The sequence below is a fragment of the Chiroxiphia lanceolata genome, chromosome 3 (assembly GCF_009829145.1).
Source record: "Chiroxiphia lanceolata isolate bChiLan1 chromosome 3, bChiLan1.pri, whole genome shotgun sequence".
NCBI classification, from domain to species: Eukaryota; Metazoa; Chordata; class Aves; order Passeriformes; family Pipridae; genus Chiroxiphia; species Chiroxiphia lanceolata.
The window spans coordinates 113160671-113181354 of record NC_045639.1 but is presented as its reverse complement, the minus strand read 5'-3'; the positions used below and the strand labels follow the sequence as shown (position 1 = coordinate 113181354).

The 20684-nt window shown below is 39.9% G+C and overlaps 1 long non-coding RNA gene across 1 annotated transcript; it reads left to right on the top strand.

Moving 5' to 3' along the window:
- Nucleotides 1–2147: 2147 nt before the first annotated feature.
- LOC116784705 lies at nt 2148–13027 on the top strand. Its single transcript, XR_004356210.1, has 4 exons — nt 2148–2248; nt 4662–4860; nt 8767–8861; nt 12665–13027. It is a non-coding gene; the product is annotated as an uncharacterized LOC116784705 (long non-coding RNA).
- The last annotated feature ends 7657 nt before the right edge of the window (nt 13028–20684 follow it).

Below are 20684 nucleotides of genomic sequence, written 5' to 3'. Positions count from 1 at the left end.
AAATGGGTGGTGAATGGGAACTTTTTAATGTGATCTGATTCACTGGAGAATGTAGATTCATCAAAGCTTGAACTGTCAGAAGGAAAAAAAATATTTTTAACTCTTTTTTCACCTGTGAAAATTCTGAAAAATTATTTGAAATTATTCAAGGGTCCCGTTTTGTCATTTCCAAGGATGAAAAACCTACTGTCCTGATTTTAATCACCTTGTGAACCACAGTGTCTGCATTTATCAAAAGTAGGATAAGGACTAAGGAAGTGATTGACCCTCTGTGCTGGGCACTGTTGAGAACACACTTTGAGTTCTGTGTCCAATTTTGGGCCCCTCACTTCAAGAAAGATATTGAGATGCTGGAGCACATCCAGAGAAAGGCAGCAGAGCTGGGCAAGGGGCTGAAGAGTCAGTCATATAAGGAACAGCTAAGGGAGCTGGGGGGGCTCAGCCTGGAGAAAAGGAGGCTCAGGGGGGACCTTCTCACTCTCTGCAGCTCCCTGACAGGTGGGGGGAGCCAAGGGGGGGTTGGGTTCTGCTCCCAGGGAACAAGGAATAGGACAAAATGACATATCCTCAAGCTGCGCCAGGCGAGGTTCAGCTTGGACATCAGGAGGAATTTCTTCATGGACAAGGTGGTCAGTCTTTGGAAGGGGCTGCCCAGGGAGGTGGTGGAGTCCCCATCCCTGGAGATGTCCAAGGAAGGACTGAACGTGGCACTCAGTGCTCTGGGCTGCGTGACCAGGTGGGGATCGGTCACAGGTTGGACTTGATGATCTTGGAGGTCTTTTCCAATCTAAATGATTCTGTGATGTTCATTCTATCTTTCTATCTATCTGAAATAGTCAAAATGAAAATCAATACTTTAAAAGCTATAAATTCAATGCATTTTGGCATTCTTGTTCTTGACATAAAAGTGGAGCTGGCTGGAAATAAGTCTAACTGTTCTGAAAGCAAGTCAATTAAAAAAAATATTTATGAAATCAGATGGGAAAATTAAAAATGAGATCTATTGCTGGAGAAAAAAACCTCTACAGATAACTTTGTTACTAGGGTTTTTTCTTCTTGGAATGATTAAGTTTCCATGCAGGATGCTGCATATGGAGGCAGACTATTCAAGGAGATTCCTCTACACCTGCTGTGTGTGGCACCATGTATGGAGAGAAAGACTGAGGACACTCAAGTCAAAGAAACCAAGCATTTTTCCAGAGGAAACTTGCCTGCTTTTTATCAAGTGGTTCATGAAAACTAATATCAGGATGTGTCTCTTTTCAAAATTGGCTCTTTCTTTTAGGGAAATTTGGTCCTAATTTGGGAGGAGGAGGTGTTGGATCAGTTTTCACTGTTTTGCAACAGCCAGAAAGACACGATGAAATCAGGAAAGAAAGAAATTAAGAGTTGTCTGATACTGTGATCTATGCCCTTGCAAGTGATACAATGGAAGAAAGTTGTTTTTCAGAAAAGAGAATCCTTCTGGTCAGGGGTGAGGGGTGGAGAAGGGTATTCAAAGGGAATGTGATCTGAGGAAGAAAGTGGAAATGGCTTGTGAAGATTAAAGTTCAGTGCAGAAGGTGTGTCTACCCCAGCTTAACTGAAACTAATTAAGTGTGATTGCAACACATTTCTTTTCAATAATTGTGTCTGTGGGTTTATTTAGGACATAGTATTGAAGGATGTCTGAAGGCACAGTCCTCGTGACATCTGATCCGACCACAACGTGTTTATGTTTAGCCCTCTCTTGTCTTCACCAAGAGATGAGAAATTTAATATGAACCATGTGCTTAGTTCATCTTAATAACTTCTAAATCACTCCAAACTCCTGCTATTGCAAATCCTGCCTTTATACCATACACTTGTCTTGGTTGGGAGTTGCAAACAGGGAGGGAACAGAAGGAAAGTTACTTGATAGGACGAGGGGGAATGGCTTCAAACTGTCGGAGAGTAGATTTGGATGAGATATTAGGAAGAAATTCTTCCCTGTGAGGGTGGTGAGGCCCTGGCACAGGTTGCCCAAAAAAACTGTGGCTGCCTCATCCCTGGAAGTGTTCAAGGCCAGGTTGGATGGGGCTTGGAGCAACCTGGGATAGTGGAAGGTGTCCCTGCCCATGGGATTGAAACTGGTTGGTCTATGAGGTCATTTCCAACCCAAACCATCCCATGATTCTAAGAAGCACTGCACACTCACAGCTGCAATGTGATGTTTTGCATAATGGCAGTTCAAAGTGATGGAGGAAATCATGCCAAACAGTGCACTCAGGTAATTGAACTTCTCCTTTTCCTTAGAGATATTGTGTGGGTGGACCATGATTTTCTTTTGTTATTTTAGCCAGCAGGTATTTCAGCAACAGAAACAACAATATTTGTCTGTAGGGTTTTTGCACAGAAGATCAGGATGTGAATAGCTTTTTTCTTATGATTAACTGAATGAGGACAAGCTTATATTGCTTTTTTTTAAGACAAAAGCAAAATCTCTCAGTTCAGTCCTTGAGTTGGTGCCATGATACTCAGCATTGATCTGGGAGCTGTATAATCCTGTTACTGAAGCCCTGGATGAAAAGTGAAAAAATGCCACTAACTTGTTAAATGTGTATTAAGTGATGCTCCAAATGCTGCTACAAAAACCGTTGCTGGTGCCCTTTAGACCCTTCAGCTTCTTCAGGAACAACTTGAGAAGAAGTTGAATATTGGTGTTTCCCAATCTATTTAAAAGACCTCTTTGAGGGAAATAGAAGCGTGACAGATAAAAACTGCTGTGATACAACTGTCACAGAATCTCAGAATGGTTTGCATTGGAAGGGGCCTCTGGAGATCATTCAGTCCAACTTCCCTGCTAAAACAGGTTTACCTGGAGCAGGTTTCACAGGACTATGTCCAGGTGGGAATCTCCAGAGAAGGACACTCCACAACCTCTCTGGGCAGCCTGTTCTAGTGCTTTGTCACTCTCCCAGTAAAGAATTTTTTCCTCATATTCAGGTGGAACTTCCTGTGTTTCGGTTTGTGTCCATTGCCCCTTGTCCTTTCACCTGGCATCACTGAAAAGAGCCTGGCCTTTAACGCTTGGTCCATCTGACTCAGATTAAGATTAAAAATGGTGGAATTAACCTCCTTTTCATGTTAGACAGCTAAATATTGGATATCTAGATCAGGTGTTTTCAGATTTACATTTTTTGTGCCTGTAGATAAAAACTAGGACCTTCTGAGAGCTCTTTGCCTGTCTCAGAGATGATGTTAGGAAGGGACAAGTCCCTATATCCAAGGTTCTCTTTTCTCTGACTGAAAGCACCCTTGAATGCCTAGCTGAGACTCAGCACATCTAGACACCTAAATGGGATGAGAACAAAGAGATCTGAGTGCTTTAATCCATCTCTTACTCAAAAGTAAGACCTTAACCTCCAGTGGAACAGGTCTCTCCCAGTTTTGCAGTGACATGTGTTTGTAAAACCAAACCAATTTTGCAAATATTCTTTACAGTGGTTCATTGTGCAGCATTAACATTTTGCATTCAGCAACATACAAGGCATCTGAGGAAAGATGAGCCAACTTCACACACCCAAAACCTTGGAAAAAAGCAAAGTGAACTAGCCCCACAGAAACCATTTGCTTCTCATGAGCTCTCACCTCAGAATCTACAGCTTCTAACCTCTGGATATCTGTAGGGATAGGTCTTGTTTAAAAACTGCATAATGTGATGGTACTGTGTATTTAATAAAAGTACTGAAACTGCTTCATGGTGCCACAGATTCACTTGCTGAACATGTCATGAGGCAAAATTTTATAGCCATTGTAAAATCTTTTTACCACACACAGCTGCATTACCCAAAATTACTCAAATCTGCAGGGCATCTGAAACACACACGACAGCAATAATAGGCTTTGCTGCTTAAAAAGTGATTATGACTAATGCACAAAAACAATTATCACCAAGCTTAATTGCAAAGAATTAAGCACAGAATATATATGTATATAAGTATGCACACACACACACATATATATGTGCATATATATCACATTCCATATCTAGTTCCTTACTAGAAAAGAGGATCTAACAAAAGTAAAGATGAGGAGAATATGGGTAATTCTGGAGGGAGAAAAAATCAAAAATATAAAATAAAAAATTACTCCAGAAAGAAAAAACAGAAAGAGCTTATTCTACAGAAGGTATGGAAGTCAACCAGAAAGCACAGACAGTGATCTTAGTGTTAAGGGTGAAGAGGGCTTTACTGAGAATGATTAGAATAGAGTTGGGTTAGAGCAAAATGTCCACTGACAGTACACTAATTTTGGGAGTGACCCTCAGGTGAAGACTGCAAACCAGGAAAAAGCTTAATTTCTCTTTATTTCCTACAGATATGTTGCCACTTTCCAGCAACATAAGTCTTAAGAGGCTTTAAAAGCCAGAGCTACAATCTGTGTCTTTATTTATTCCTATCCTTGGAAGTGCTCAAGTCCAGGTTAGCAGGGTCTTGGAACAACCTGGTCTGGTGGAAGGTGTCCCTGCTCAGGGGATCAGAACTAGATGATTTTTAAGGTCCTTTCCAACCCAAACAATTCTATGATTATATGATTCATAAAATCTGAATTAATTTGTCCTTCATCAGCTTTTTAACTGCTTTTTGAAGGCATTTATATTTTCGGCCTTTATGGCCATATTTTCATGAATTTCCATACAGAATTATCTGCCTTATATACTGATACTCTTCCACAGTATCAAGATTGTCTGGTTGTATGGTCTGGAGAAAGCCACTATTCCTACTATGCTGCCTAAATCCAGGACACCATGTGACATTCCACACCTGCCTCTTACCCACCCCCACCAGATCGAGTCAGTGCAGTGTCTGTATGAAGTCTTCTCATAAAGCAGCAGAACAGGTACCAACTATTTCATTATAATCATTGTATTGATATTTATTTTTCAGCTTCCAGCTGTGGTGGTCCTTAAAGGAGGAGAGAGTTGTGATTAAAGCAGAAATAATTAGGAAAAATGAGCTAAACCCTCAACTGTTGCCGGCTTCATTGACTTCAAGAAAATTAGGTCAACTGATGTCAATTGGGGTCCCCACCAGTTGAGTTTGCTCTTCCTTCTGCTTCAGGCTTTTGCTGTGACCTTCAGTAATTACACCATACAGCAGACACACAAGTGGAGTGACTAAGTTGTTTAAAAGGAGGTGGATAAAAACACCAGAAAAAATGCAATTATTATTAGCAGTACGAACTACAGTAAGACCCATAGCCTGGAAAAGGCAATATTTGCAGTGTGCAATCAAATATGGATAGGATGGTGCTTGGGAACACTCTGCTCTGCTGGTAGGGCTCTGTCAAGCAGTCCTCTCACCTCTGACTGTGGATCACTGTGTTAACAACAGTGTCAAAGCTTCCTTGATTGTGCCGCTACAGATGAGTGGTTTAATGCAGCTTTGGACTCTCAGGCTGTCTTTGAACTAGTAAACCTGCAAAAGCAGGTCACTGGCACAATGTGTCTCCTCCCATTAAATTGTTAGAATAGCCACTGGATTGTGTTTGTACAAAACAACTCACAGGAATGATTTGGGTAGCAGCACTGGAGCACTCCCCAACAGCAGTTTGGCTCTGAGGGTGATGGAGACCCGCTGCATGGATAAAAACACTGCTGTGACAGGTTCTCTGACTCCCAGAATTTTCTCTGGCTTTGTTTAAATATACAAACTGTGAGGTTGAAGAAAGTCCAATGTACCTCTGTCTTACCTATTTACCCTCTACTCAGACATCTCTTGTTGAAAATTGAGTTTCTTGAATTTATGATGGACACAAAAAGCACGTATTGACATGAAGATCAGCAAAGCACAGGCTTTCTGCTTTGATGCTCTACAGGCATGTATCTTTTTGGGTGGATTTATTATTTTCTAAATAATTAGAATGTCAAAAATCTGGGGCCCATAATGATGCTGCAATATTTATATTTTATTAAAGATTAATTTAATTTAGTCTAAAATTTAGGCATGTGGCAATAACTCAACAGCTGCCAGAGGGAAAGGCAGACTCCTTCAGAGTCTCTTAGATGTTTCTCTCCAGATGGGACAAATTTCCTTCTGGATGTGCACATCCTCCTCTATCAACCATTAAGGGAGCCCAGATGACTTGCTTGGAATGTATGCCTGGTGTTTTAATGATAAAATTAAAGAATGACTCACACTCACAGACTTTGAGTTTGCTAAAGGAGGTTAGAATCTCCAAAGCCCAACAAAAATTAAAGAGAATTAGGTGTTTAAAGCCAAACTTTGGGTAGATCAGGGCTGGTTCTCCTAGAGAAATAATAAAGTCTTGTGGTTTTGGGGTTTTTTCCATCAAAAGTGCAAAACACAGCAGCCTTTGAGTAAAATAGCAGATTTTTTGGCTGATATTTTCTCAAATTTTGAATTTCTAGAAGACACCATGTTTGTAACAAGAAAGTCCCAGTTTATCACCAGTAAAAACCACAGAATTTATAAACCATGAACCATGGAAATCAATGGGAATTAGGTGTCTAAAGCCAATTTTGGATAGATCTGGGCTGGTACCAAAGAGTTCAGGTGCAATAAGCTCTGCATTACAGGGGAATTCACAATCTTGCTTTTCCTGCCTGGCTCTGGGAAATAGTTAAGGAGTAAACTTTGATGAACTTCAGGCAGGACCCCACATGAAAAACTACCTAAATTTACCAGTAAAGCAGAAAAAGAAACATTTGCCTTGTTTTATAGTCAGTGTCCCAGTTTTTGGAAGCATCAGGGGACAGTACTGTTTGAACAGGAATCACCCTTAAAAATAACTACAGTGGAAAGAATTAACCAGATAGACAAATTATTTTTATTCTTTATTTTCTGCCATATCACTTCTATAATAACTTGCCTTCAAGTTATTCATCTATCACTGTATTTACAGTAGGAGAGCTTAAAGATTTCAGATATAAACCAGGACTCCACATCACTAAATGCTAAACAGGCATTGAAGAGAGAAACAAGCCCTACTCTTACATGATATTTTTGTTAGTTAGAACTACATCTCGAACTTTTGAAAGATACTTTAAATACTGACATTCAGGTGTCTGAAAGCTAGAGAAAAATGTATTTAGAACTTTTGAAATTTAAAGTGATGCCTTCATTATTTTCATAAAATTCAAAACATATTTGTACAAGGTTTTTCAACTTCATGTTCATGTTATATTTGAAAAATTAATTCTGTGGATTTTACTGGTGACAAACTGGTGCTTTCTTGTTGCAAATCTGGTGTATTTCAAAGATTCAAAATTTGAGAAAATGTCAACAAAAAAATCAGATATTTTACTCAAGGGCTGCTGTGTTTTGCATTTTTGATGGGAAAAAAATCAAGAAAAAAAATTATTAGCTCTCTAGGAGAACATCTGTTTGTGATTGACTTAAATCATTAGTCTGGTGTTTTGTTTTGGTGGGTTCTTTTCTCTTGAGAAGCAATCTTCAAGCTTGTTTCTATCCTTCCTAATAAAAATCTCCAATTTTCCTCTATCAGTTCCGAAGAGACCAAAGTGCTCCATTTTCACAAGGGGCAGAAAATAGCAGTGATTAAGTTGAGCTCCACACCTCTGAATAGAAAACAGAGATTTTTTATGGAAAGCAGCCACAGCTGCACATAACAACATGCATTAGTGCATCTTGCAGGGAAATGAAATCGAACAGCAAGACACGATCATAAGCCTATCTTGGAGTGTAGTCAATTTGTCCAGTAAATATTGTGGCATTAACAGTTTTATTTGTTGATCATTTCTGATGTTAATGGTAATGGGCCCCTTTGGTATTGGGATATTTATGTCTGACAGCGTGGCGCAATTTACATTAATAAGACTCATTAATTTCAGATGGTTTCTACTATGGAGGAAGGAAATATTAGGGGTGTTTTGTGGGTTTTTTTCCAACATTAGTCACTCTCTCTCCACACAGTGCAGAGCCACTAAGCTACATGGTTGTACAAAAATGAATCAATGAATGCTCCCTTGTTGTTGCTGTTAATGATTTCCTTGCCTGCCAAAGATGAGGGTGGATAGCTGCCTCTTGGAGGAACTATCTTCCTTCCACATTTTACTTAGACTTTTCATTTTTTTCTTGTTATTTCCTTTTTGTTGTTTGTTTGGTTTTGTTCTCTTTTTTGTTTGTTTGTTTCTTTTTATGTTAGTTTATTTTTTTTTGATCTCTGTTGATCTCAAACAAAACAAGAAACATTTCTATTTCCTTCTCCCATTTCCTACCTTCTCTTTGCTTCCATGATGATGACAATCCTGGCCATCAGTTAAAATCTGGATGCTAAAATTAATTACAAGCTTGTGAGAGGATTTATACAAGAAATGACAATTCCTTCCTTGAAAATGGTACGAATGACTCAGTTCTTTCCTGTGTTCAATTTTTATAACAGGAAATAGAAAGCTAATTACTGGTTATTAAGGGCTTTCTAAATCTCCCTCTCTTTTATTAGTTGGACAATGAACAGTTACTTCATATGAGATGGGAAAAGTCAAAGCAAATAATTTATTGGGGCTGATTTCCATAATGGGTTTTCAGGCACAGACTCACAGCACTGAGTGTGTGTGAGTCGTGGTGGCAGCTGACATGACTGCCACTGTCCTGCCTCAGCTTCAAAACCTTTTCCATTCTTCCTGAAAATGGAAAATTCAGTATTTTAGCTGTTTAAAACTGAGGCAAAAGTGCTCTGACTTGCAATATCTAATTCCACAATGTAAACTTTCTGGTTTCATTTGGGTTTTTTCACAATATCTTCTCTTATTTTATTTTGCAGTCTGGAAAAAATAAATTTGAAAATGTGCTTTTTCAAGAAACCCAGAAAACATGAGACTTTCTTAAGGAAATTAATCTAAGAAATTAATTGTACAGGTAAAGCTGAGGAGTAGGGTTTTGGAATTAAAATGTGAGGTTTTAGTATTAGAAAGAAAAGGAAACACTTAGGGTTTAATTTAGACCCCAGTGAAGAGAAGGTTGTTCAGCCTGGAGAAGTGAAGGCTTTAGGGAGACCTTAGAACCCCTTCCAGTGCCTAAAGGGGCTCCGAGAGAGCTGGAGAGGAACTTTGGACAAGGGCCTGAAGGGACAGGAAAAGGGGGAATGGCTTCAAACTGACAGAGGGCATGGTTAGATTAGAGATTAGGAATAAATTCTTGGCTATGAGGGTGGTGAGACCCTGGTACAGGTTGCCCAGAGAGGTTGTGGATGCCCATCCCTGGAAGTGTTCAAGACCAGGATCATACAATGGTTTGGGCTGGAAGGGACCTTAATGATCACTGTTCCGTCCCTACACCATGGGTAGGGACACCTTCCGCTATCCCAGGTTGCTCCAAGCCCCATCCAACCTGACCTTTGGCATTTCCAGGGATGGAGCAGCCACAGCTTCTCTGGACAACCTGTGCCAGGGCCTCACCACCCTCGTATAGTTCACCTACCTTCATACACCATCCAAGTGTTTTTAACCATTTTCTTTTTCTATCAGTCCTTCCTTTACTGATTGAATAAAGAGATGAGGTTTGATGAACACAAATAGCCGTGCTCAGAATTCCCCCTCTTTCATTACTTGTTGACAGTTTCATTATTACTTGAAACGAACAGGAAGCATAAATTCACCCTCTTCCCTTTTTCCTGACCACGGGCAGATGCTCAACAGCAGTGGGAAAAATAACTGTCTCCCCATTTCCCTGCAGCAAAACAAAATTGCTAACCCTGGAGCTGAGTGAGATTTCAGGGGCAAGCTGAGAAATGTACATTTCTTATGATGATCATGATTAAAACTTCCTCTGTGTGTGTTCACGTCCTTTATTTCCATCACAGACCAGAGTGGCTCTGTCTGTAAGGCAAACTCCCCCTTGGTGGGTGTTTTCTAAAGCTGCCAACAAAAATTGCAATAAAACAATGAAGGGAGATATAAAATAGAAATAACAATGCAATGGAACAAGTTTACTATGCTGAATTAATGTCCTTATGGCACTATCATATTAACTCTCCAATTCATATTTACATGGTGACTGCAGAGAAATACAGATAAGGTTTATTTTCACCCAGTGTCCCACCTGCTTCACAGTCATACAGTTGTCTTGCATATGAGCAGCTTGTGAATGTGACCTACTAGTTCCCGAAGACACAACTTTACTAATTCACTCAACAATATCAGCTTAGTCCTATGCAGGCTGGGGGATGAACAGATCAAGAGCTGCCCTGCCAAGGAGGACTTGGGAGTGCTGGTGGGTGAGAGGCTGGAAATGTCCTGGCCAGGTGCTCTGGGAGCCCAGAAACCTCCCGTGTGCTGGGCTCATCCCATGGCATGGGCAGCAGGGGAGGAAGGGATTCTGCCCCTCTTCCCCCTCAGGTGAGACCCCACCTGCAGAGCTGCCTCCAGCCCTGGGGAAAAACAGCACAGACAGGACATGGACCTGTTGGAGTGACTCCAGAGGAGGCCACCAAGATAATCAGAGGGTTGGAGCACCTCTACTATGAGGAAAGACTGAGAGAGTTGGGATTGTTCAGCCTGGAGAAGAGAAGGCTCCAGGGTAACCTAATTGCAGCCTTCCAGTAGCTGAAGGGAGCCTACAGAAGAGATGGAAAGAGATTATTTGTAAGGGTCTGGAGTGGTAAGACAAGGGGGAATGGCTTCAAAATAGCAGAGGGTAGGGTTAGACTAGATATTGGAAGAAATTCTTCCTGTGAGGATGGTGAGATGCAGAAACAGGTTACCCAGTGAAGTTGTGGATATCCCATCCCTGGTAGAGTTCAAGGCAAGGTTGGAAGGGACTTTGAGAAACCTTGTCTAGTGGAAGGTGTCCCTGTCCACAGCAGGGACATTGGAATGAGATGATCTTTAGGGTCCCTTCCAATCCGGGTCTTTCTATGATTCCATGGAATTAAATTGTCTACGGGTCTGAGCCATGTCTGCTTTGGGTCTGTCATGGATCACAGAATCACAGAATCTTTCCTAAAACACCTCCAAGGACTATGATTTTGCCACCTCCCTGGGCAGCCCATTCCAATATCTAATCACCCTTTCTGTGAAGAAATTCTCCCTGATATCCAACCTAAACCTCCCCTGGCTCAGCTTAAGTCACATTGCTGGTTGCTGGGAAGAAGAAGCTGACTCCTACCTGACTATAACCTCCTTTCAAGGAGTTGTAAAGAGCAATGAGATCCCCCCTGAGCCTCCTCTACTCCAGGCTAAACACCCCCAGCTCCCTCAGCTGCTCCTCATCACACTCGTGTTCCAGCCCCCAGGTGCTGACGTTCACCCAGCCCTCTTCCCAAGATTTCCATGTACATTTTGGCCTAACAAGGGCCAAGAACCATTTCCAATAGAAAATTTGGATTCATCATCTCTGCTTTGGTGAATAACAAAGATAGAGACTGCTCATTCATATACACCAGCCAAGCTGCACTCAGAGCCATCTTAACTGTTGATGCCACTGTTACTGGTATGTCAAGGGAGCCTGATCCTAAAGGTCATTTGAATAAAGGAGCTTTGAGATTTTTGGTTCTAGAAAATTTTATCCAAATCTGTAAAAACATATTATCACATTCCATGCACAACACAAGTGAAATATTTGTCCTGAGTTTAATACACTTCACAGCCAGCTCTGGTGAATTGTACCTTCTTTGAAGTCCCCTTGATCATTTCTTCAAGTAATTTTAACCCTTTACACAAATCTTTACACAAAACTCAGGTTTTGTCTCCTTGACCTGAGTCTCGATTCCTCCTTTAACACGTAGATACTACTCATCCTCCCTTTTCCCCTCAGTCACTATCCGCCATCAGACCATATACAGTTGAGGTGACAGGATCTTTTATCCATTGCAGCACATTTCAACCTGTAGTTTGTGGTGTGCAAATGTAACTTACTATGACTGAAGTTCAATCCACAAGTTTTCTGCCCTCCCAGGCTTCTAGATAATTTTTGTGTCTACTTTATAGATTTCGCTAGTATAAAAATCTGCTATTATTTTTTTTCATAATTTTGTCAAAGTTGAGCCAAAAAAAAAATAGAAAAACTAGAAAAACCTTTGGTCCAGAGTTTACATACAGCCATTTGGTTTGTTTTTAAGGGGTGGTGAGTTTTAAATTCTTTTCTCCTTTTTTTTTTCTTTTTTGATCTTTTGAAATGTTTCTAATAAAAGATCTTATTATTTCAAAGAGCAAACTAAAAGAATCGTCAAGACATACTTAGTCCTGCTTGAGGAATCACTTAAAACAAGATCAGGGATGTTGTTCATGTGAAACCCTCCCAGATTTGGCCAAACTAGGAGTTTTTGGGAACTGCTCAGTAATAAGACGGTGCAATTATCCAGTGGTTTAGTCTGAGCTCAGCATGACTCAGCCCCTCACATCTCCTAGAACACTGTAGGTTACTGTCTACTTTTCCAAGTTCCTTGGTCTCAGAGCTGAACAACTTGGGCCTGGAAGTCTGTAAAGTCCATGGAGACAAGGGAAAACCTTATGAACAGCTTAGCAGGGGGCTTTTGATGTGATAGTAGAGAGAAACAGCAAACTCTGGCTGTTAACTGCCTCTGTCAGTGGGAGCTGGGGTTTGAATCCTGTGGATAGATTTGTGCTGGCGGAGTGCAGATCAGAGGAAGGAAAAAGAAACTGCAAAATACATTGAAAAATTATATGGTGGAGAAATATGAGTTCAATTGTGTTTCTGTCTAGGTGATTACCTGGCCTGAGAAACAACTCATGTTGTTTCCTGTGGAAACCAACCTGCAACGTGCTGTTGGGGTGAGAACAGAGGAGGCCACAAAGATGATCTAAGGGCTGGAGCACCTCTGCTATGGAGTCAAGGATGGGAGGGCTGAGGGTGTTCAGCCTGGAGAAGTGAAGGGTCTAGGGAGACCTTAGAGTCCCTTCCAGTGCCTAAAAAGGCTCCAGGAGACCCGGAGAGGGTCTTTGGACAAGAGCATGTACTGATAGGTCAAGGGGGAAAGGTTTTAAACTGAAAGAGGAGATATTTCCATTAGATGTTAGAGAGAAATGTTTCTCTGTGACAGTGGTGAGGCACAGAAACAGGTTGCCCAGAGAAGCTGTGGCTGCCTTATCCCTGGAAGTGTTCAAATCTAGGTTGGACGAGGCTTGGAGCAACCCGGGATAGTGGAAGGTGTCCCTGCCCATGGCAGGGTATTGGAACAGGATGGTCTTTAAGGTCCTTTCCAAGCCAAAGCCAAACATTCTGGAATTCTATGATTCTATGCTATCAGATCATTAACAACTCTATCTGAAGGAGTAGCCATATGTTAATAACCTTCATCCTGAAACTATTAAAATTAAAGATTTTCATATTTAGTATTTTTTTAAAGATTCTTTCTCTGGTTTATTTTTTTAATCTGAATTTAGTATCTGCTTCCCTCAGACACCAAATGAACCCAGCTACTACTGCTCATGGTTCTGAGTCTGTCCATGTCCAATTTCAAAGAGTCATCACTTGACTACTGGGCTTCTCATAGTGCTCTAAAAGCTGCAGCCTGTTTTCTCCAAGAAAAGAGAGGAAAAGGAAACAAATTAGTCGTAACCACTCCCCATGCCAATTATCCAGACCATGTTATGTGTAAATATTTCTTTACCCATCCAAGTAGTAACACAGACAGCTGCTTGCAGAAGTCACCTTCTGAAAGGTGCTTGTGTCCTTGAAGAGAGCACCAGGATATTTTTGTGATGCGTGACAGCTGCATTTGCAGTTGTTCCTCCATATCTGAACATACTCCCTAAGTGGATTTGCTGTTGGTTCTCTGCTGAAAACAAGGTTCCCATTCTCAACAGTGACACAGCTCGAAATAAATCTACATCACTACCAAAAAAAAAAAAAAAAAAAAAAATGCCACAGTTAAGAGTAAATTAAAGCAGATATGTGGGCTTTGATCAAGTTACGAGCAGGCAGAAGTGTTAATATACTGGAGCGTTTTCACAGCGGAAATGAATTACACCATCGGCCCTGCAACTGTAAAGTCGAGCGGAAATTGTAACAAAAAAAAAAAGCAACGACTGGGTCTAAACTGTGAAGGATGTTGGCAAACGTCCAGGAAAAGGTATGGCTGGTGCCAAGCTTGCATAAAAGAATGGTTTAACAACCACTCCAATTGCTATAATTGCCTCTTTTTTTTTCTTTTTTTCTTCTTTTTTTTTCGCCCCCTTTTTTTTTTCTTTTAGCTGTTTTTCCTATTGTAACTAATCTCATTAAATAAGGCCCATTGTCTCTCCCCCTCAGACAACAGGCTCATTCACAGGAGCTCTGCCAGACATTGAGATCCTTCAGTGGGGTTTGAAAGGGACAACAGCACATCATAAAAAAATAGAACGGACTGAGAGTGTTCCACCCTGAAAGGCAGGAAAAAACCTTCACAGCATGTCTGAAATTCAGCACCATTTGAAGACATCTATTGGAAAAGCTTGTGTGAAATCCTATCAATGTCTAAGATTATTGGAAGGTGGGAGAGGGAAGTACTTTGGGCATGTCTGATGATTCCATAAACCTATGGCAGTGTGACAAAAGAGAGGATCAACCACCAGGATTAGTGTGTGGGTGATGGAAGGAAGGCAAAATTTAATGCAGAGAAAGGTCAAGTTTAAGGATCTGATACAATTCCCTTAATGGAATTGGGAAGTTTTGCACTGAATTATTAAAGAATTGTAGCAACTCTAGTTATAAAATACTTCATCACTTTTCCACTCCTTCCCTTTTTTTTAGGAAGAACACTTGGTTAAATTAAAAGTGGTCATCAAAAAGCTTCTCAGGAAACAAAGAAATCACCCTAACCTTAGTGATAACAATAACACAGAGATAGGTAAAAAACCATCTTAATAATTATTACTATGAGTAACCAGTATTTGCAACTAAAATTCTAAGACAAATCTAAGTATTTGGAATCGATAATCTTAAGTGTCTTTTCCAGTTTAAATGATTCTATGATTTCACCAGCTCAAGTGAGAAACATTTGCTATCAAGGCCTTGAAGTCTAAAGGGAAGAGAACAGTAGAGTGAGTAAAGGCAAGGAAGGGAATGGAGATGTGTCACACAGATTAGTTCTGATCTGACTCCCATGGGAGCCTGTGCATGCAGTACATCACATCAAATTGTGTCATGTTGGAGAATATTCAGGTTCTACCAGAAGCATCACGCTGTTGGCATTATACTCTCTCTACATAATATTTCTCGCTCTTCGGGTGAAATGAACAGCTTGGTCAGAATCATATAATCACTAAGGTTAGAAAAGACTTGTAAGGTCACTGAACTCAGCATGAACTTGATTCTCTACAGCAGGAATGCAGCTCATCTGTCCCAGGACCCAAGGAAACTCTCTACATACCAGGGAAGTGTTTCTAGGTCACCTCGCTTTGTGTCTGGGGACTTTCTCCGTGTCTGGGGCTTAAATATGGTCTTCTTGTGGTTGATCATGGGAATAGTATCAACCATTTACATCTGTAGTCTTAAAAGTCACTTTTTTACAAAAGCACAAAAAATTAAAAAAAAGAAATATTCTAATCTTCAGATACCAGATGAGGACACTGAGGTATAAGTTACCCGTCGGTAACAGCAAAGGCAACAACAGTCCTTTTGTTGATCTTCTGTTCATTTGTGGGCAGCACAAAGCAGATTTCACCCATTTGCTTTTGTGTTTACATTCCTCTGTCTTTCTCACTATTTTGTCCTTCTCTTCTTGTTGTTCTGTCTTTTCCACTTACTTCACATATCCCCTGCCAAGCACTCATGCTCCTATGCCAAGTGTGTCCACAGACTTCACCAGGCTCAGGTGAGAGGTAGTCACAGTTAAACAAACCCTTGGTTGTTTCATAGAACTGTAGAATCACTAGTGTTGAAAAAACTCTCTTAGATCACTGAGTCCAGCTCTTAACCCACCGCTGCCAAGCTCACCACTAAACCATGTTGCTCAGTGCCACATCTGTACATCTTTTAAATACCTCCAGGGGTGGTGACTCCATCACTGACCTGGGTAACCTGTTTCAATTCTTGACCACTCTTTCAGTGACCATATTTTTCCTAATATTCAATCTAAACCTCCTGGTGGACCTTGAGGCCGTTTTGTCTCATTCTGTCACTTGTTACCTGGGAGAAAAGACCAACCTCCACCTCACTACGACATCCTCTTTTAGGTAGTTTAAACGTTCAGTTCAAAATCTCTGCACCTCCTCTATAGGATCTTATGGGGAAACTAATAGACTACAGGTTCTACTTAAAGGGAAAAACAGTAAAGTATTTGGCTTAGAATTTCTTTTTCTGACTGAGCATGGTCAATACCTTTCAATCTTACTAAGCTCAAGATCTTTTGGAGTTTTGACCATCACTGAGCACATGCTTGGGTTATCCTGAGGAAAATTTCTCTGGCTAGGAAAATAACCAGCATACAGATGGAAAAACAAATGTATGGGCAGGTAACCCTCATGTACAAATAGTATTCTCAGTGCAATGATAGCCACAATGTCAACTTCCAGGTGAGTTTCCATTCAGTGTTGCTACTGAGGACAGTGAGATCCATGTGAACTAATTAACTTGTATCCTGGAGAAGGAAGTTGTCACTAAGGAAATGCAGAACAAAGCAAAACTGAAACATCATAGACCCTGGCCTGTAGCAACAGGAATAAACCACAAATAGTAAGTAGATTAAAAATAACTGTCATGTTGCATCACAGAAGCCCTGGCACTTCTCTCTGCAGTGGTTTTCATTAGCAGTTGCAGTTAAGAACAGCAAGAATCTGTTCTTTTCATTTTCCTTAATATCTTAAGAAACAGAGGCATTGTGGGCAAATCAAACTCAACTGGAACATGAAGTAAATCCCTCAGCCATAGCCAATTTGGATCTCATTTTACACAGAGCTAATCTAGATTTAAACCTGCTGAATTAGACTGGATTTGCAGTCAAGTCATCAAGACCTGACTCGGATCCTTATTATCAGGTATAAGAAGACTGTGAATGCTCATCTGGTGTGAGCCACCTACGTACAACACTGGAGTCAACAGAGCTACTTATATTTAATTATTTATATATATATATTTATGATTTATACCTGGTGATCTGCATCCCTAGTTGTTTTAGTGCTTTACATAAAAATTTGGACTGTTGCTGGGTGATACAGCTGGTCTGGTGGTTCAGTGACAGAGATGCTTCCACTAACAGAAGTTTAAGCTCTTTGCAGAGACAGGAAAAATATTACTGATTACTTTTAATATTTGGAATCTTCAATAAAACTTTTAATTTTTATTAAAGTACTTTTCATGCTTAAGATCTCTTGCCTGTGATATTACATGTATGATGTACTAGGAAGTAGGAGTCCACTGAAGAATTATTTGATAACATCATAGATCTCTTCTGTGTATTTGTATACAGGGACAAATTTTGCATTCTTTCGTTAAAATGTCATGTTTGTGAAAAGGTGTGGCCTTACCACCTGTCTGGAAATTCCTTACCGAAGTTCTGAGATCTTCCCACCAGCTACCACATTTGAATTGCAAGGTAGATTATTTCCATGCATTGGCATTATTTGAAGTGTTTACTGTTCTCTGCCTTCATTTATAGAAAGAGTTTTGTGGTTTTTCTTAAAGGAAAAAAAGCTCATTGAGTGTGAAATAGGATAATGAGAGTTATAGTTGTCGCATGCAAAGTCTTTGGGGAAGTTATGGTTATTTTGTTGTTTTTACATAGAGAAAGGAGAAAAACGGAGCCCTTCTTGATTAAGTTAGTTCAACACTAGGAACAGTATGCACAACAAACAATAGTAATTCACCCCAGGGCACATTGTTAGCACCAGCTCTTATTTAGGCTCACGCAACCAAAAGAATCCACTCTGCTCACCGCTCTTCATCCACTGTAACTGTTGGGCAGCACTGCCAGGAGTGTGGTCCCCTGATTTGTGGTGCAAGGTCAGGCTGTTCCAGAATCTTATCCCACCAAATGTGGGGAACTTTCCTAGAATCGTAGAGTGGTTTGGGTTGGAAGAGACCTTAAAGACCATCTAGTCTCAAACCCCTTCCCATGGGCAGGGACCATCCAACCTGGCCTTGAACACTTCCAGAGATGGGGCAACCACAGATTCTCTGGGCAACCTTTGCCAGGGCCTCGCCACTCACACAAGGAAGAGTTTATTCCTAATATCCAATCTAAATCTACCCTCTTTCAGCTTAAAGCCATTCCTCTTTGTCCTATCACTGCTTGCCCTTGCAAAAAGTCCATCTCCAGCCTTCCTGAAGGCTCCCTTTGGGTACTGGCAGGTGCTATAAAGTCTCCTGAAGCCTTCTCTTGCCTTATACATCACCAGGGTAGACAGTATGATTTGGGTAACAGTCTGATTATTTCACTTAGGAAGTTCTTATCCCTCCCCATTGTTATTTATAGGTAGTTTTTCTATTCCTTAGATATAGTGCAAGTATCCATAATTTTCCTAGTTAAAGTATACCATGAATTTCTGACCTTGTCTGTTCTACCCACATATGAATAGAATATGATGGTATTTGGGACAGGAAGAGTGGGATGAACTTCAGCTAACTCCATCAGTCACAGAAATAGGCTTTTAAATCTCAGCTATTTACCACAATCTCCTTTTAACTTCTTTCAAGCATCAGCTCTGCACTAAGTATGTTGGTTTAATTTTAATCACTTACAGGTGCTGTGTGCCCCACTCCTGTCAGTGGCAACTGAGGCAGATTTTGGAGAGCAGTTCAGCTGGTCAAATGTATGTGTTTCTTTCAGGGTTCATTGTGTCACTTTTCACATCCTATTGACTGAATTAACTCACTTTCAGACTGAAACTGAGATCAGAAATACGTGCGCACCAACGTCATGCATGTGTGGAGTTAGGAAAGCTTAGTCACAGATCAATGGTTAGGTTGGATAGAGTCGTCTATTCATGGTATCATTATCCTACCCAGATTTAATTTAATTTTAATTAAATTTTTATTTTTTTATATACATTTTTTTAAATTGACTCTGTCACCAATTGGCTCCCAACTTTGACTGCAGTTCAGATAAATGACTTCAAAGTGCAAATACATTTTCAGTTCTGAGCCTGACTTGCAGAATAAACCTCCAAACCCAGAAAAGAATCCGATCTCTCCCAGCCACGTGAAGGAAAACACACTCTCTTTATAGAACTTCATACTCTGTTCTGGCTCACTCTTGTTATAAACTGTTGTTGATTATCTAATTCTTCTGGGCATATGAGCAATTCCAGAATGTCGGTTTTACTTTAAAAGGATGCAGTTTAAAAAACAAAACAAAACCCTAAATACAGAAATAAAATATGTGTTTAATTAGGGCTTTAATCTTTCCTGAGCTCATTAAAAAAAAAAAAAAAAAAAAAAAGTGGGGAATGGATGCCCATAGGGTCTGATAATATTTTCCTAGAGTGAAAACTGCTCCTACAATATATATTAGTAAACATCCATTTGTGTTAGTAATTAACTTCAGTGCTTGGATATCCATTTATTTCTCTTGATTTCATGTTCCGGTCCAGATCTTTGTTAAATGAGCAACACCGTAACAACCTTGCTGGAACTGTTTGGACAATTGTTTTTCAGTTACAGCTGAGACATAACTGAGCTCTGTCTGCCCCACATCTGGGCTAGCAGATCACCCCAGACCTCTGCTTTTGGGGCAGATGAGCTGGACAGAGAAAAATGCTATAAAAAAATCAAAGATTTTGAGGCTAGTGAACCCAAATTTAAAAATCTTAAATTTCTTCAGGAAATAAACATAGTTTTCATTAGGTTGAAATAACATTAAAAAAATATAAATAAGAACAGGGAAAAAAAAAAGACAAAAAGAAACATTTCAGCGAAAAGATGCTCGAAATACAGAGAAAAAAGGCTTCTCATACACAAATCTCTAATGACAAACTGATCATCAGAGCACAAAAGCAAGAAGAAGCAAGTGAAATTCCTTACTCCATTAAAGAAGCTTCATCAAAAATATCTGATGAAACCAGAAATAAATAATCCCAGAAGATAAATCTGGAGGAAAGTGGAAAATATATTGAAGGAGTAAAGATCACTGGGAAATTCCAAATATTGTCCTGAAAATCCAGAAATATTTCCTACCCAGAGGTAGGAAACATCTGAAGTATGTAGAACAAAAATCATGCAACGTGGGATGAATCCAGGGGAGTTTGTAAGAGTTTAATTGACAGGTGGTAAAGGTGTCTGAAAGACAGCTGAGGAACAGAGTGAAATAAATAAATATTATTAAGTTATTCAGAGGAAATCGGAAGTATTTTACTGGTCCTGTGATTCAGGACAAAAATAAAATGTTGAAATTGTTCCTTAAGTTATAAAATATGATGATACCTACACACATGTCTATATGGTCTGTCTACAGTTTTTCTGTGTGCACATTAAAGCAGAAATGCAGAATTGTGTGAGTTGCTTTTCTGTAATTAAAACCCTTTTTTTTCTCAGTCTCTGTATAAAAGAAATAGTTCCTACAAGTGCCTTACGATGGAAAAAATGTTTTCAAATTGTGAAACTTTAAATATCTCATTAATGTAAAAAAAAACATTTTAACCATTCAAAACATTTTCACCCACCCAAAAAAAAAAAAAAAGAGACAATATTTCAAACCATCTTCTCTGGTCAAATATTTTTGTTTCAATTAGTTGTTTCAGTTTACATAAAGATGAAAACTGACATGAGGTAAAGATGTTGCAGGAACCTCTTATGAGAGTGCACCAT